This window comes from Mustela lutreola, chromosome 14, assembly GCF_030435805.1.
Source record: "Mustela lutreola isolate mMusLut2 chromosome 14, mMusLut2.pri, whole genome shotgun sequence".
Classification (NCBI taxonomy): domain Eukaryota; kingdom Metazoa; phylum Chordata; class Mammalia; order Carnivora; family Mustelidae; genus Mustela; species Mustela lutreola.
The window spans coordinates 13,219,247-13,234,067 of record NC_081303.1 but is presented as its reverse complement, the minus strand read 5'-3'; the positions used below and the strand labels follow the sequence as shown (position 1 = coordinate 13,234,067).

The 14,821-nt window shown below is 55.3% G+C and overlaps 1 protein-coding gene across 7 annotated transcripts in view; it reads left to right on the top strand.

Moving 5' to 3' along the window:
* PACC1 (proton activated chloride channel 1) overlaps nt 1-14,821 on the top strand; it is a 163,865-nt gene that overhangs the window by 70,147 nt on the left and 78,897 nt on the right. The window lies entirely within an intron of this gene.

The window sequence follows — 14,821 nt, the reverse complement described above, 5'->3', positions numbered from 1 at the left end:
AGTACTTCATTGGTTTTTTATGTAGTGTTCCGCGATTCATTGTTTGCATGTAACACCCAGTAGTCCACACAGTCCGTGCCCTCCTTAATACCCATGACCAGGCTCATCCAGCGCCCCCCCCCAGGCCCCTCCCCTCTGAAGCCCTCAGCTTGATTCTCAGGGTCCATAGTCTCTCATGATTCGTCTCCTCCTCTGATATCCCCCCTTCGTTTTTCCCTTCCTTCTCCTAATGTCCTCCATGTTATTCCTTATGCTCCACAAGTAAGTGAAACCATATGATAATTGACTCTCTCTGCTTGACTTATTTCATTCCACATAATCTCCTCCAGTCCCTCCAGATGAAAGTTGGGTATTCTTCCTTTCTGATGGCTGAGTGATATTCCGTGGTGTATATGGACCACACCTTCATCCCTTCATCTGTTGAGGAGCTCCTTCAACAGTTTGGCTGTTGTTCAACATCACTAGCCATCAGGGAGATTCAAATCAAAACCACACGGAGAGACCACCTTACAGCAGTTAGACTGCAAAGACTGACATGGCAGGAAACAACAAATGTTGGAGAGGGTGTGGGGAAAGGGGAACCCTCTTGCACTTTTGCTGGGAATGCAGCGTGTTTTACCAGCTGCTTTGTAAGCATTATTTTGTTTTTCATAATAGCCCTTTGAGTTGGGAATTTTAATCTCCACTTTATAGATGTGTAGACTGGGGCTCAGAGAGTTTAAGCAACTTACCTAAGGTCACACAGCTGCTAGGGAGTGGCAGCACTAGAATCCAGATGCAGTGTGTCTGGCGCAGGGACCATCGAGGCTTTTCCGTGCTTTGCGTTTGTGGTAAATGGCCTGCTGTTCCCTCTTGTGGCTTGCTGTGCTGGCCTGTGATAGCTAAATAGAATGTAAGCCCGTTGAAGGCAGTGACCTGGCTGCCCACTTAGGTGTTGCCCACACCATGGCCTTGTGGCAGGAGTCCAGGTGATCAACCATTGCTTTGCAAAGGATGAGAGCCTAGAATAGTGGGGGCAGGAGAATGGAGTGGGCCATGGCCCCTCCTTCCTGATACCTCAGACCTCCCTGCTCCCTAAAGCCTTCAACTCCCTACCAGGCATTTGCTCGGCATTGGCTGAGCAGAATGCTTTATCTGCAGACACCCCAAAACTCCCCTTAGCGTTTAAACCAGAAATATCTGAAGCTTCTGCACATGGGCCACTGGGGGTTGGAAGGAAGGAGTGGTGGCCCTGTAGCCTGCCTCTCCCTGGGGACCCACACGGAGGCCAAGCCCAGCTGAGACACCACGGAGACACAGTAGCCCAGGAGAGGAAGGCTAGCATTGGGTCTGGGGGGTTTTGCTAAAGAAATTCTAGAGCAGATGCCTTTGAGGAAACTTTCTAACACAGGTGCTTTCCTGAAAGGAGAGTAACTGGAATTCGACTTTCCAGCCAGAGCAAAAGTGGGCCAGCACCCCAGGTTCTGCTGAGTAATGCCGGCTCTGAATCTTTGCTCTGTGACTAAAGCTCTGGGGAGAGGAACTCACATGACTTACGGATTTCAGTGTGACAGGACAGTTTCTGTTTGTGTTTTGGTTCTCCTTCAGAAACGCGGAGCTCAGTGGGGAACCCCCTCCCCCCTTGTGACCAGAGGGCACAGGAGGCATCACGTGACCACTGTCCCCACCCCATGAGCCAAGCCTTTCTCACCCTTGCTGATTGCCCAGGTGTTTCAAGGCCTCCCAGGGCTGACCCGGTATTTGCATCATTTCTGATACTTGGCTCTAGATTTGTTTGTCTTTGGTTAATAGTTAATCTGGACTGGGGTTGAGGGAAGTTGCTGAGACGAGCAGACAGCAGACTGGTCTGTCCCACAGAGAGCTTGCTGGGCTGTGGACCCAGGACACCCCCCTCCCCCAACCCCCCCCCCCCCCCGGCCCCAGGAGCCCTCTTGGGTCTTCTTGCTGAGACCTGAGACTAGAGATTGTGGGTCCAGCCCCTCCTGCCTCAGTCCCAGGATTTACCTCAGATCTGGACCACACTCCAAGGGCCAGGGCTGGGCGCTGCTGGCTTTCATGGGCCTTCATGGCTTTCATGGGCCTCTTTCCTTGTTTCTCAGGATTCCTCATTTCTTGGGATTCCCTACCTTCCTTCTGCCCTGGCTCTTTGCCTGGAGTCAGAGCTCAGCCTTCCCATCCTTGGGTCCATGGCACATCGCTTTACAGACCCGCGGAGGGAGACTGAGCTGGCAGGGTGACGTCTTAACCCACTTCAGTCACCCATCACTTTCCAGTACACCTTCACCCCTCGGCCTCAGCTTGCCCATCTGCCAAGGAGCTGGAAATGAACCCCCTTCTCCCAGCTGCAGGATAAAAACTAGGACAAGCTGGGTTTGCAAAAGGGCACAATACCCCCTGGCCCCAGCAGTCCCGCACTTGAGTAAACGTCCAAGCCCCTGGATGCAGCGAAGACACAGGGCGCCCCTCCCCCGCCCCCAACTCCGGGGCTGTCCTGTTCACTCAGGCTGGGGTGGGAGCAGAGAGTTCACCTTTCTCACAAGTTTTCAGGTGATGCTGATGAGCTGGTCCAGGGACCGCACTTTGAGAACCACTGCTCTAAATCACACAGCTCCTGGACACCACCACAGCTGTCCCCCAGAAGGGGCGAGAGTCACTGTGTGCAGAAGTCAGCTCAGACTGGCTCTGGGAAGCTGGTGGCTTGAAATCAGCCATGGTGGGAGTATTTACACCTTGGAAAACAGCAAATGCTACAAAGCAGAGCCTTTTCCCCAGATTGCTGTTGTTTTGTTTTGTTACTTATTTGAGCCTGGGGGGGGGGGGTACAGAGTGGGAGGATCTCAAGCAGACTCCCAGCTGCCCGGCCTTGACCTCACAACCCTGAGATCAGGATGTAAATCAAAGTCAAGTCAGATACTTCACCCACTGAGCCAGCCAGGCACCCCAGATTGCTGGCTGGTGAACCTTTATTAGGACCCCGCTGGTTAAGAGGGCAGCCTTCCTCTTCCTTTGTGCCCTAAGACAGGTGTTATGCCTCACAAGCTGGAAAGCTCAACCAGAATTCTCTGCCCCTCCATTTTCTTGTCTATAAATTAGAAACAATAATAGCATCGACCTCCCCGGGCCACAAGAATTACGTAAGAGAATACATGTGAATCACTTAGCACTTCGTGAAGTAGCCAGCGTAGGGTAAGTGCTCAGAGAGGTTAGCTATTGTCATTAAAGTCCTTTGGCTTATAGGAATCTGTGTATTTCTAGAACTGTATAGCCAGGAGGGGCGGAGAGCATGGCATACTGACTCAGAGCTTTGGGGGTGTCTGCTCCTACAGAGAATGCTGGGGGTTACCCAGCACCTGTCATGAGCCCCAGCCCCTGGGTTTGTACCTAGCACACCCCGGCCCTAGGGGCTCACACTAGATGCTCTGGGGCTCTCAGAGTCTCTCCCCGAGAACTTGGATCTGGAACCCAGAGCCAGCCTGTAACTCACCACCTGCAGGGCCGGGGGCCAAGCACACTCTGCCGGCACCAAGGGGACGAAGGAAGGGCTGCAAAGAGAAGAGACGACGTAGGTGGGCAGAGGCCGGCACGGGAGGGAAGACCTTGCAAACGCCCCACTTCCGAATCAGGACTCCTCTTAAGGGCCTCTTGTTGTCCTGTCCTGGCCCCACATCCTTACAACCAATGTCCCCTTCCACTTAAGTCACATCGGGTGGGTTACTTCCATTAGTCACAACCTAAGAGCCTCAGCTTATCTGCTTCCTGCCCTCTGTGGACACCCCGCCACCCTATTTCCCCCAGTGGTCCCAGGGCAGCTTGGCCCTGCTCACTGTGGGCCTGGGGGGACCTCTAGGCCTCTCTTCTTCAGTGCATCCTCTGAACGTGAGTTTGGGCAAGAGTGAGCCACCCTATGAATTTTCCCCACTATGCGAATAGAAATGAATATCTCAACATTATCATCACTCCCTGTGGAAGGCCCTTCCGCAACTTCCCACGGCTCTTGGATGGAGCCCAGTCTCCTCTCCTGGACTGGGGTTGCTGCTCAAGTCTCCCCCTGCCTCTTTCCCCTTCTCGTTCATTCATTTCAGAGCCGTGTCCACCTCCTGGCAGTGCCCCCAAGAACCCCCATTCTGTCTGGCTTCTCTGTGCGTATAATAGAATCTCCCCCAAGCCTATAGCCCAGCAGCAACCTTTCTCCAGGCCCCCCTTCCCTTGGACAGTGTCTTCCCTGGCTCGCCTTCCCTGGCACGGGCCTGGGTGCCCCCTGGGCCCGGCAGCCAGCACATTCCAGCTACCGCAGCCCATCGCAGTGGCCTGCCTGCTTACCACTTCCTCTGCTGCATCACCAGACCCCGAGGCCCACGCACCACGTGTCTGCGCCCCTTGTTTCCCCAGAGCCCACGCTGTACATGCTCTGTGGATGGTTCCGTTCAGGCTGTGGCCCAAGGGAAGTGGGCTCCAGAGGACCCCGCCACTCGCTAGCTCCAGGGGCCATAGCCGTGGCCTGCTTCCTAGAGGGAGGAAAGGGAGAGGCGGGGGGAGCAGCAGCTCCCAGATGGTCAGGGAGAAGTTATTGGTGAGTCTGTGCCCGGGCGATTGGATGGGCAGCTGCAGCAGAGAAGGTGGGGCGTGAAGGGATGGGGGGGTTTGGCAGGAAAAAAGCTCATGTGAGGGGCCCAGGATGAAGGTGTGGAATCTGCAGGGGACGTAAGGGAGTGAAAGAGAAAAAGGAGCCCTGGATGTTGACCCTGAGCCCTTCCTGCGCCCCGGGTTCCTGCCATGCCTGTTCCCAGGAGGCACAGGGCTCCAGGTGCTCATGGACCTGCTTGTGGACCTGCCTGACCTAAAGGAAGCTGTTTGGCAAGATTAACTCAAAATTCTCCAGGGTTTCTCTTACTGCAATCAGCTTGCCAAAGCCCCTCTCCAAAGCCCGCCATACTTGGAGGCCCTGGGGAGGGAGCAGTCACGGTGCCCCAGTGCCAAGCGGGACACGACAAGGCCCTCAGATTGTCTGGCTTCTCTCCCCCTTTGCCCCAGCTTCAGGGAGGCTGCCCCGTGAGGCCAAGGAGAGGAACCCGTGGTTCACCTCCCTGGGCACAGGCGCCTGGGTCATGAAAATATCACAGGAGAGCTCTAGCTCGTGGATGTCATGCCTCAGTTACCACTTAGTAGGGCTACAGTTCTTCCCACAGTGTGACCGTCCTAGTTTCTCTAAGCTTCAGAGAACCCTCTCAGCGAGCCAGACGGAACGAAGACACTGGGCTTCTGGTCCGTCCATCTTCAGTCCAGGAAGCCTGTGGCCTGAGGCCTCCAGTAACCTGTGCCAGATTTTCAGAGTCGCCCAGGAAAGATGACCCCATGGAAACTGTGTGCTGAACAAGAAGCTAAAAGAGTTCAAAGAGAGCCTATATTCCAGGGCCTTCCCCAACCATATAAAAAAACAGATTTACCCCTAAGAAGCTTATTACTGAGGTGGGGAAAGAAAACTACTGTGCATTTTTTCAAGCGCAGAGAATAATTAAATATTAAATGGTGTGATGCTTGCCAGTTGCAACAGGACTGTAAGGGAGTCAGTTCTGCGTCAGAGAATTCCCGAGAAGGGGGAGACCAGAGCCACAGACTTGGATCAGTGGAGAAAAGCAGGGAGGGGTTCTGGGGAAGGAGAATTGCACGGGTGATTGCCCGGAGAGTATGCAGGTCAGGTGGGGCTGGAAGAACCAGGCTGTGTGGTAAAGGCAGGAAGATGAGGACTGGAGAGAGGAAGGGGAGTCTGGGGAGGGGGAGGCGGGGCAGTTGCGAAGTCTCTGCTTTGGGATGATGGCAAGGATGAAAGGAAGGATGGCCGAAGTGGGAGGAAGGAACCGAGGGCTGGTGAGGAGGGAGCTGAGGAAGTTTCTAGCCATTGGTGGTCACCAGCAGGCACGGGAAGCTGGGTTTGTTTCCTTATGGAGTGGCTGACCTGAGAGCTGAGGGGACCCCTCTTCCCTGTGGGTCCTGTGCCCCTCTGCAGCCACATAAACTCCATGAGCCCCACGATCAGAGAGTGAACACAGGGGCCACCGCCCCCCTGTGTTCCTGGGGTCCCAGGCTCTCACAGTCCCCAGGAGCCACCTCAGGGCTCTGCACAGGGAATGGCAGACCCAATACTTTGACAAACACTGGGGGCCTCTTACTAGGTACAAAGCAGCATGGGGAAATGGGAAGATGGTGGGACCCACTGTGTAGGGGAAGAACCAGCGGGAAGGACAGCCCTGGTGGTGGGGCCCTGGGACACCTGGCCCTGCCCTGAGCAGGTCAATAGCCCAAGCGCCGGTTGCTCTCCCAGACTGAGGCTGGGGGTAGAGGTGGGGAGGCTGAGGCAGATGCTGAGCGCCAGGTAGGAAGAGGTCAGGAGGAGGAAGGCTTGCAGGGTGGGTCCTGGGCTCGGGCTGTGCTCCCAGAGCACCTAACTGGAGCTAGAGGGACTCAAGCCATCAAGAGGAATCAGACAGCATTGACGGCAGCCAGAAACAAGACTTGCTGCTCAGTATGGCAAGTGCTCGAGTCCTGTGGGTGCGCAGAGGAGGGAGTGAGGAACTCTTCCCTGGACCTAGGGTGTGGGCTGGGGCTGGGAAGACATCGGAGGGGGATTGGGGTCTTGGGGAAGGGTGGGGGTCCCTGAGTAGCAGGGAGAGGGCAGAAGCGTCACCACAAAGAATGCTACTAAATGCTACTAAAGGCCAAGAAACACAAACTAGCAGGCTGGTGTGGTGTGTGTGAGTGTGTGTGTGTGTGTGTGTGTGTGAGAGAGAGAGAGAGAGAGAGAGAGAAAGAGAGAGAGAACACGTTGGGAGGTGAGGCTGGAAAGAAGGACTGAGGGCCAGCCTAGGAAGCCTTCGCCTGCCCTCCCGAGGGGCCGGGATGTCACTGTGATGCGGTGAGGTGATCGAGGGATTCCGAGAGCGAGCACCATGACAGACCTGTGTGTCAGAAAGTGGATTCGGACCCCTGCATGGAGGCACTGGAAGGTGACAGAGCCGTGAGGCAGGAACCAGCCAGGAGATGGGGACGGCATCCATAACAGCACCAAGGGAAGCTGAGTGGGGAGAGCGCCGGGCCGTGTCCCCAGGTTTGCTCCGCAGCGGGTGGGGGCGCGAGAGAGGAGGACAGGCGGCGGCGGCGGCGGCGGCGTTTCCGTTTCCGTTTCCGGGTCTACGGCTAGGTTGGGCCATGAACCGAGAGAGGAAATAGAAGGTCTGTGGGGGCAGGATGTGGGTCCTGTCCCAGACATTTGAGTCTTGAATGCTCAGGGCGATGCCAACAAGAAATTGAAGATGCTAGAAATTAGGGCAGACGTCAAGATCCGCAGGAATACTGATCCTTGGAGAGTAGGTTTAAAAACTGGGGAAGAAAGTGTGAATGGAACTAAGAGCACATCTAGGAGGTGGCTATGGTGGTCCCATGCAAGGTGCCCCGGGGCGGGGGGGGGCCGCCGTGGGAAGGAGAGGGAGGGCCCCGTGGGAGAGACTGGAGTGGATCTGGATATGCAGAATGGCTCAATAATGGGATAATGTTGGTGTTTTAGGGAAGAGGCAGTGTTGGGCAAGGGGTTGGGCGGGGGGAGTGAGTTTGAATGTGAACCTGTTTAATCTTAGGGGAGGTGGAGCATCATTGTGAAGCCGTCTGAGCCGAGCCCTCTACATGGAGGGGCCCAGGGAGCCTTGAACCAGCGATGGGGAGGACGGGAGGATGGAAAAGCCACAGCCCAAGAAGGCACAGGTGCCTGAGCCTGGACAAGAATCGAGTCTCCTGGCCCCAGTGGTCATCCATGACCCCTCATGGACAAGTGACTCAGGGTGGCCCCACACTCGGGGTCTGTTGGGAATGTGAAGTTCTGGGGTTCATTCCACTGAAACCCCTCCCCTCCCAGAAGCCCACTCCCCAGCCCCCTTCCTCACTGTTCCCTGGTGATTCCTGATGTGCCCTGGGACCTGACAGCCCTGTTAGGTGTGTGTCCTGTGCCTAGTGACCAGGAGCTCGCTGAGCACGGGGCCGGTGTCTCCCTTCTTCAGATGTCCCCCAGTCTGGGACGGGGCCCTGGCATGTGGTGTGGGGCACACCATGTGAGAGTCTGCCGAGTGGACCAGGGTGCTTGGGATCCAGTTGCTTCCGGCAGGAATTTGGGCCAGATCCCACGGGCACACAGACTTGTGACCTCCCCAGACTTCCTGGTTCAGACAAGATCACTGGAGCCAGACAGTGGTGTAATTGCCCTGGACCATTTACCTGATCTGTTCCAAGTAGGTGAGACGCATGGGATTCGGGGCGAAGGGGCCGGAAAGGGTTGTTTTTTTCTAGACCTGCTCGGGGCACCTGTCCCAGAGGACCCACATTATCAAATGTTTTCCAGTTCCTATGGTAACCAACCAGATCACAGAGCTAGGATTTGTCATTACTCGGGAAAAAGGGAAGGGCCATAGAGTGAGGACTGACGTCCATCCACCGTCCATCAGGCAGGCAGCTGAGTCACCGGCCACGGTTCATGGAGTCAACTTCCCTGTGGTCTGAGGCTCCCACCGGCCTTCCTTCTGACAAGAGGCTGGCCCCGGACCATGTCTGTCAGCAGGCACAGGTGGCACCCCAGGTGGCACCCTTCCCTCAGCACCGCAGGTGGCTTGCAGGGTGTGGCAGGAAGTTCCTGAAGGGGGCCACCAGCCTGCCTTTAGGGAGTGAGAGCTCATGGGGAGGGAGAACCTTCTCTGTCCTTCCAGAGCACACGTGTATACTCATAACAGCTTCTAGGACCACTCAGCAGCTGGCTTACGCTATGACCTTGGCCAAGTTATCTGTCCTGTCTGGGCCTCAGTCTCCTTTTGTACAAAATGGGGAAACTGGTACTATCTCATCAGCTTGTTATAGGACAGGAATGAGATTTGCCAGTAAGGTGCCCAGCATCGCACCTCCCTTTCTACAAATCACTCAAACAGATAACGCATTTATGATTATCGGCGATTGGCTGGACACTGAGTCCACACCTCTGGACCACCCAGAAGATGAAGCAGAGGGAGCTCCTGCTCTTCCCTAATCGCATGTGCTGGGTACCTGTTGAGCGACGTGGGGGACCCTGGTGGACATAGCCGCCCCCAGCCGTGGCCACCGAGAACTGAAGTAAGAAGCATCAACTGTTGGACACAGAAGGGAGCGGAACAAGAAAGTTAATGGGTCAATCAGAGGGGCTGGGTCAGCAGGAGTGTGGGGACAGAGGAGAGGCAGGGGGTCAGAGGAGTGGCAGTGAGACGGACATCCCAGGGAGAAGGTGTTCAGGCCGCCCAGGTGTGCTCCCACGCCTGAGCCCTCCCTTGCTCTAGGGCCAAGCCCCTTCTGATGACAGCCTGACCTTCCAGAGAGAATCCCCCGCCAGGAAAGGCTGCTGATGGGTGAACGTGGTTCCTCAGCCCACTCGTGGTCGTATCCTCACTGTGAGTGGCTGAGTCAGCACTGGTGTTCACACTCGTGTTGTCGTGAGTCACCCCTGAACACATCCATCCCACAGGCTTCTGACCAATTCGGGTTTCCAGCCTGCAAAGTGGAAACCCAGCACCGGAATGGGATGACCACAGAAAGGAACTACCCCCCAAAGGGGAGTCTAGCCTTTGCCAAGGGGAGCCCCGCATGACACCCATTCTGCAGTCACCTGATGGTCCCCATGACGTGTTCCATGCTGACCTCTGCTAGACGCTGCACCCCGGCCAGCCAAGAGCTGTCTGTCTCCCCTGGGCTGGTCCTAAGCCCTGCTTTCAGACGGAGGAATGGAGACCCAGAGGTGGGCCATGGCATCAGCTTCCTGCGTTAGATGAGCATTTGTAACAATTAGAATCACACACATTAGTCGGAGTGTGTTGTGGGGAGTAAGGGTGAATGTTACTTCCCAAGACTTTTGCAGTCATGCTGGTGTGTTGTGTGTATGTGTGTGTTACGTGTATGTACACGCACACTCACACTGCGTGGTTACGGCAATAGAAAGATGGCAGTTTCGACGTGGGTGACTTAAAGGGCATTTATAAGAGAGGTGGGCAGGCTGTAGGAGATCACGGGAGGCCGTGCAGAGCCAGGAACTGCCAAGCTTCGTGATCACCCAGAGGCTGGAGGCTTGAAGGAGGAAGGCCCTTCTGGAACTTGCAGACGGAGCAATGTAGAGAGGGCGCCGACGGGCGCTGTGATCTTCAGCCAGAGGGGTCACCAGCCAGGCTGTGCCGACCTCCAGAGAAATCAGTGCTTCCTTCCACTCCTGTGCCACCTTCCATCTCCTGCCGGGGCTTCCCATTAGCTGAGCCCTGGGGAAGCAGGAGTCACAGACCGGGGCCCCCGCGGGGGAACCGCCCGGTGCCTAACGTGCACAGGGGAGGCGGCATGAGATGCGCCGTATTCCTCACCTCCAGGGTCCATGGAGGAGGTTTTCAGAGCCCTGGAGGCATGTGTCTGGCACCGAGGTTGCTGCTGGCAAGAAGCCAGACGTTTCCGCATGGCCCCAGGTCAGGGTCAGCGCCCGTGAGGAAGGCGCAGGGTGGCCGGGCCAAGGCCAGGGAGGAGACACTTGTGCTGCGGTCGTCAGCAGCACATTCCAGGGTGTGGAAACGTGTGCGAGAAACCACCTTTGCCCCCATGCCGGACTGTGGGCTCGCACTGCCGTCCTCTCTGTCCGGGGGCGGGGAGCTAAGGTCAGGGAGGAAGGCACAGAGAGGGACAATGTGGGAGAGAGGAACAAAGGGGCCTGTGGTCGATGACACCCACGCCAGGCAGTTGCCCCAGCTGGTCAGGGACAAAGGGCAGAGCGCTATTTCTAGCTCCCCGTGGGAGCAGGGGAAGGCAGCCTTCTTTCCACAGGCCTGCGGTTGGCTCACGCGTCGCTGGGCTACGTGGGCTTGTGCTGGGCTTACACGGCACCGTCTCTGGGTCTTGTTTCCACAGCCCACACGGCGGCTGAGCCCAGGCTGGCCCAGTCACATGCAGGAGAGCTCACGCCTTCCCCGCCAAGTGTGACCGAGCTCCAGGGCTGAGTTTCCCGAGCCTCAGGCCTTGTCCACTGTAAGCCCCTCGGGCACCCACAATCCAGAACTGGGGGCCGAAAGACTGCCACACTCACTGAAAGCCAGGCCCAGTTCCCAGAAAAGAGACTCTTCTGGAAAGGAAATAATTTTTCCTAATGATTAAAAGAAAAGACAACAAGCAGTATTCGTAGTAACAGAACTCTCGTTCTGCCCTTGCTGTTTCCTTGGGCGATAGAGAGCAGCTCTGCCCCCCACAGACGTGGGTTCCTTCTGGTTTACTCGCCTACACTCTGGGCCGAGGTGTTTGCTTAGGAGTTAATAAGGTGAAGAGCGGTTTTGTCCTTTGGATGTTTCTTTTCCTTCGGAATCCCTTCATTTCTCTTGGCCACGTTCTTGTTGCCAGTAAGAGCTGGGACAGAGTCTCAAGGACACGGCTGAAGGTGGCTCCTGGACCACGTCCTCTCCAGCCCAAGGATGGACTCTGCTGTTCCATCCTAAAGATGTCCCTAGGAAGTATCTTGCTGGGGTCATTTTTTTTTTAAGATTTTTATTTATTTATTTAATAGAGATCACAAGTAGGCAGAGAGGCAGGCAGAAAGAGAGAGGAAGGGAAGCAGGCCTCCCTGCTGAGCAGAGAGCCCGATGCCGGGCTCCATCCCAAGACCCTGGGATCACGACCTGAGCCGAAGGCAGAGGGTTAAAGCCACTGAGTCACCCCGGCGCCCCGGGGTCAGGTTTTTTTAAGGCAACCAAACACAAAATGGTTGCTTTACTATTGCATCAGTCTTAACTGAGTCATTATTAAACTAGAAGATAGAGGAAAATGAAAGTCCAAGAGGGGCAGTGTCTCCCCACACACCAATGCTCGTCAACTTACGCTCCTGCTCCCGTGGAGGCCGCAGTGCCGGCAGCAACTCCTGGTTAACATCTCATTACTGCTCTGCTTTCCTCTTGGCTGCTCTGCCAAGACCTGCATGGTGTCAACTCCCTCTCTGCACCTTGCACTTCCAGCAACATGAGGTCGTGTGGCTGGCCTGCTGTCTCCCTTGGTGACTCGGCCGACTTCCTGGAAGGCAGTGGCCCTGTCTTGTTTTAGCCCCGTCGTCTGCAACAGCACCTGCGCTGTCAGAGGCACAGGGACGCAGGGCGAAAGAATGTCTGGAACATTCGCTGCAACTAACTTTTCCTTTTTTCAAGATTTTATTTATTTATTATTTATTATTAGAGAGAGATTGAGAGAACGAGTGGGAGGAGGGGCTGCGGGAGAAGCAGATTCCCTGAGCAGGGAGCTCGACGCGGGACTCGATCCCAGGATCCCGGGATCCTGACCTGAGTGGAAGGCAGACGCTTAAACGACTGAGCCACCCAGGCGCCCAAACCTAACTTTTTCAATGTAAAAAAAAAAAAAAACAAAACACACACACACACGAAGATCTAGCCATGACTTTCAAAACTCTCGTGCCTTTGGCAGCAAAAATCTTGATTCTAAAAAAATTTAACCTAAGCCCCAAGGTAAATAAAAGAAAAGCAGCACACCTACGTAAGGTTGCCAGGTTAGTAAGTAAAAATACGGTTAAGTCTGAATTTCAGAAAAGTGATTTTTAAGGTATAAGTAGATCCCCAAACTGCATGGGACATACTAAAATTTTTTTGTCTGATATCGAGATTTAACTGAGTGTCTTATATTTTGACTGGTGACTCTCTGCCTGGGCCTGCGCCCATAGGGGACCCGGGGCTCTTTGGGGCTGTGCAGTCCTGTTTAGGAACCTTTGTTTTAGGAAAAGCCATGACACTATATTGTTTTCCTTCTCCCATCTCTGGTGCTGCTCCCCAAAGCAGGGCTGAGGCCTCCTCCCCCAGGAACCGTGCCTGGATCCTGGGTGTCCATGCGGGTCGCAGGCAGTGAGGATAGGCTGTTGCCAAAAATGGGTCAAAATAACTCGATTAGCAGCCTCATTTACGACAAAGAGCTATGCCTGTTCTCCCCCTGATTTTAAGTCCAACACGGGTTACTTCACACCTTGTTTTCACTGAAACCTTGACTCTTGCTGACAGACTGTTGTGCGAAGGCGTGTGACAGAGCCGCACTATTGTGCTTCCTCCTTCCTCCTTCCTGCTTCCCAGCTCCATCCTTCTGGGGCCCACACCGGAGCACCCTCTTCCAAGCCAGTCGGCTGGCGTGGTTCTGCTGGTGGTTTCTGTGGAACCAATGAAGAGACGGTAAGCACATGCATACCTCTCTCTCTTTATGCCCCCTGAGAAAAGCAGTGAAGGGGCTCCTTAGAGAATCAAGTCAACCCCTAAAGGCCTTCCAGATTAATTCACTTTGTTTTTTCTTTTAAATCTTGGTTTTTAAGATTTTATTTGTTTGTCAGAGACAGCACGAGCAGGGGGAAAGGCAGAGACGGTGGAGGGAGAAGCAGACTCCCCACTGATCAGGGAGCCTGATGTGGGGCTCTATCCCAGGACCCTGGGATCATGACCTGAGCCAAAGGCAGATGCTTAATGACTGAGCCCCCAGGCACCCCCAGATGAGTTCATTTTGGTGAGGGAGCAGGTGATTCTCAGTAGACAACGTTTGTTGATTTTTGCCTGCCCACATTAGAGTTCCCTTCCGAGTCAGGGTATCCACTGCTGTATGGTCTCAGGGAGGGACAGACAGTCCTCTAGGCCTGTGCGTGACCCAGTCTCAGCTCATGGAATGCTCATGGTCTGGGCTTTGACCCTCAAGGGACAGACAGACAGCTAGAGGTGATGTGTAGCCGTGGCGGTGGGGTCAAGAGTCAGCCATCCACAGCACTGATTGCGGCACCTTCATAGGCGTCCTGACCAGCCCGAGTGTCTGTGACTGTGTTCTCTGCTGCCGGACCTCCCCTGGCAGTGCCCTGCCCACTGCCCTGAACCTGGTTTGCCAGGCCTCTAGTCAGTTCTCTGAATCATCCAGTGTTCTTTCCCTTCAGCTCATTAAGCAGGCTGAGCTCCTGCTGTTTGCACAAGAGCACTCTCAGGTAGGGCATCGGGCCTCGCCCTCACTGCTCCCTTCCTTGGTGCCCTGGCGAGTGTGGACACCCAGTCAGAGATACGCCGATTCCGTGCAGGCCCTGGCCCAGACCCCCTCGATCTGAAACACCATGGGCCCTGGACGGAGGCATTTTCCAAGTCCCACTGACAGCCTTGTGATTTTGGTGATGAGCTGGGCTTGGGACCTCCCCCCAATTTCTTCCTCTGGAGCTCCCTGGTCCCATGCTTCCCCAAACCGTAGCGCTTTCTAAAACATCGAGGTACGAGGCCTTCCAGGGACCTCGTGCTGGACCGCAGTCCCCACCAGGTGGGAGTCGGTGGCCAAAGCAAGACAAGCAGCTATGAGTGTCATTTTGGGATGGAACTGGTGTGACAAGCCGGCTCCTAACTCACCACGTTCCTCCTCCCTGCCTCCATCACAGAGCTCAGACCCACTCCAGAGGGTGGCCACTCTGTCAGCCTGGGGCTTGTGATAAGGACAAGTCATTCGGGAATTCTTAACTAACCCAAGGTGATCATCTGAAATGAGTAAGGAGGAAAGAAACTGTCCTTCCGTCAAGTCAGGGGAGGTTGGGGTTGTTACCGTAGCAGAACCTATCAGATCCTGACTGATACGCAGGCCCTGGCCCAGAACCCGTCCGTCTGAAACACCATGGGCCCTGGACGCAGGCATTTTCCAAGTCCCACTGACACCCTCGTGATTTTGGTGATGAGCTGGGTTGGGGACCTCCCCCCAATTTGTTCCACACAAATTCTGAGGGCTGGCTCGTTGCAGCCTC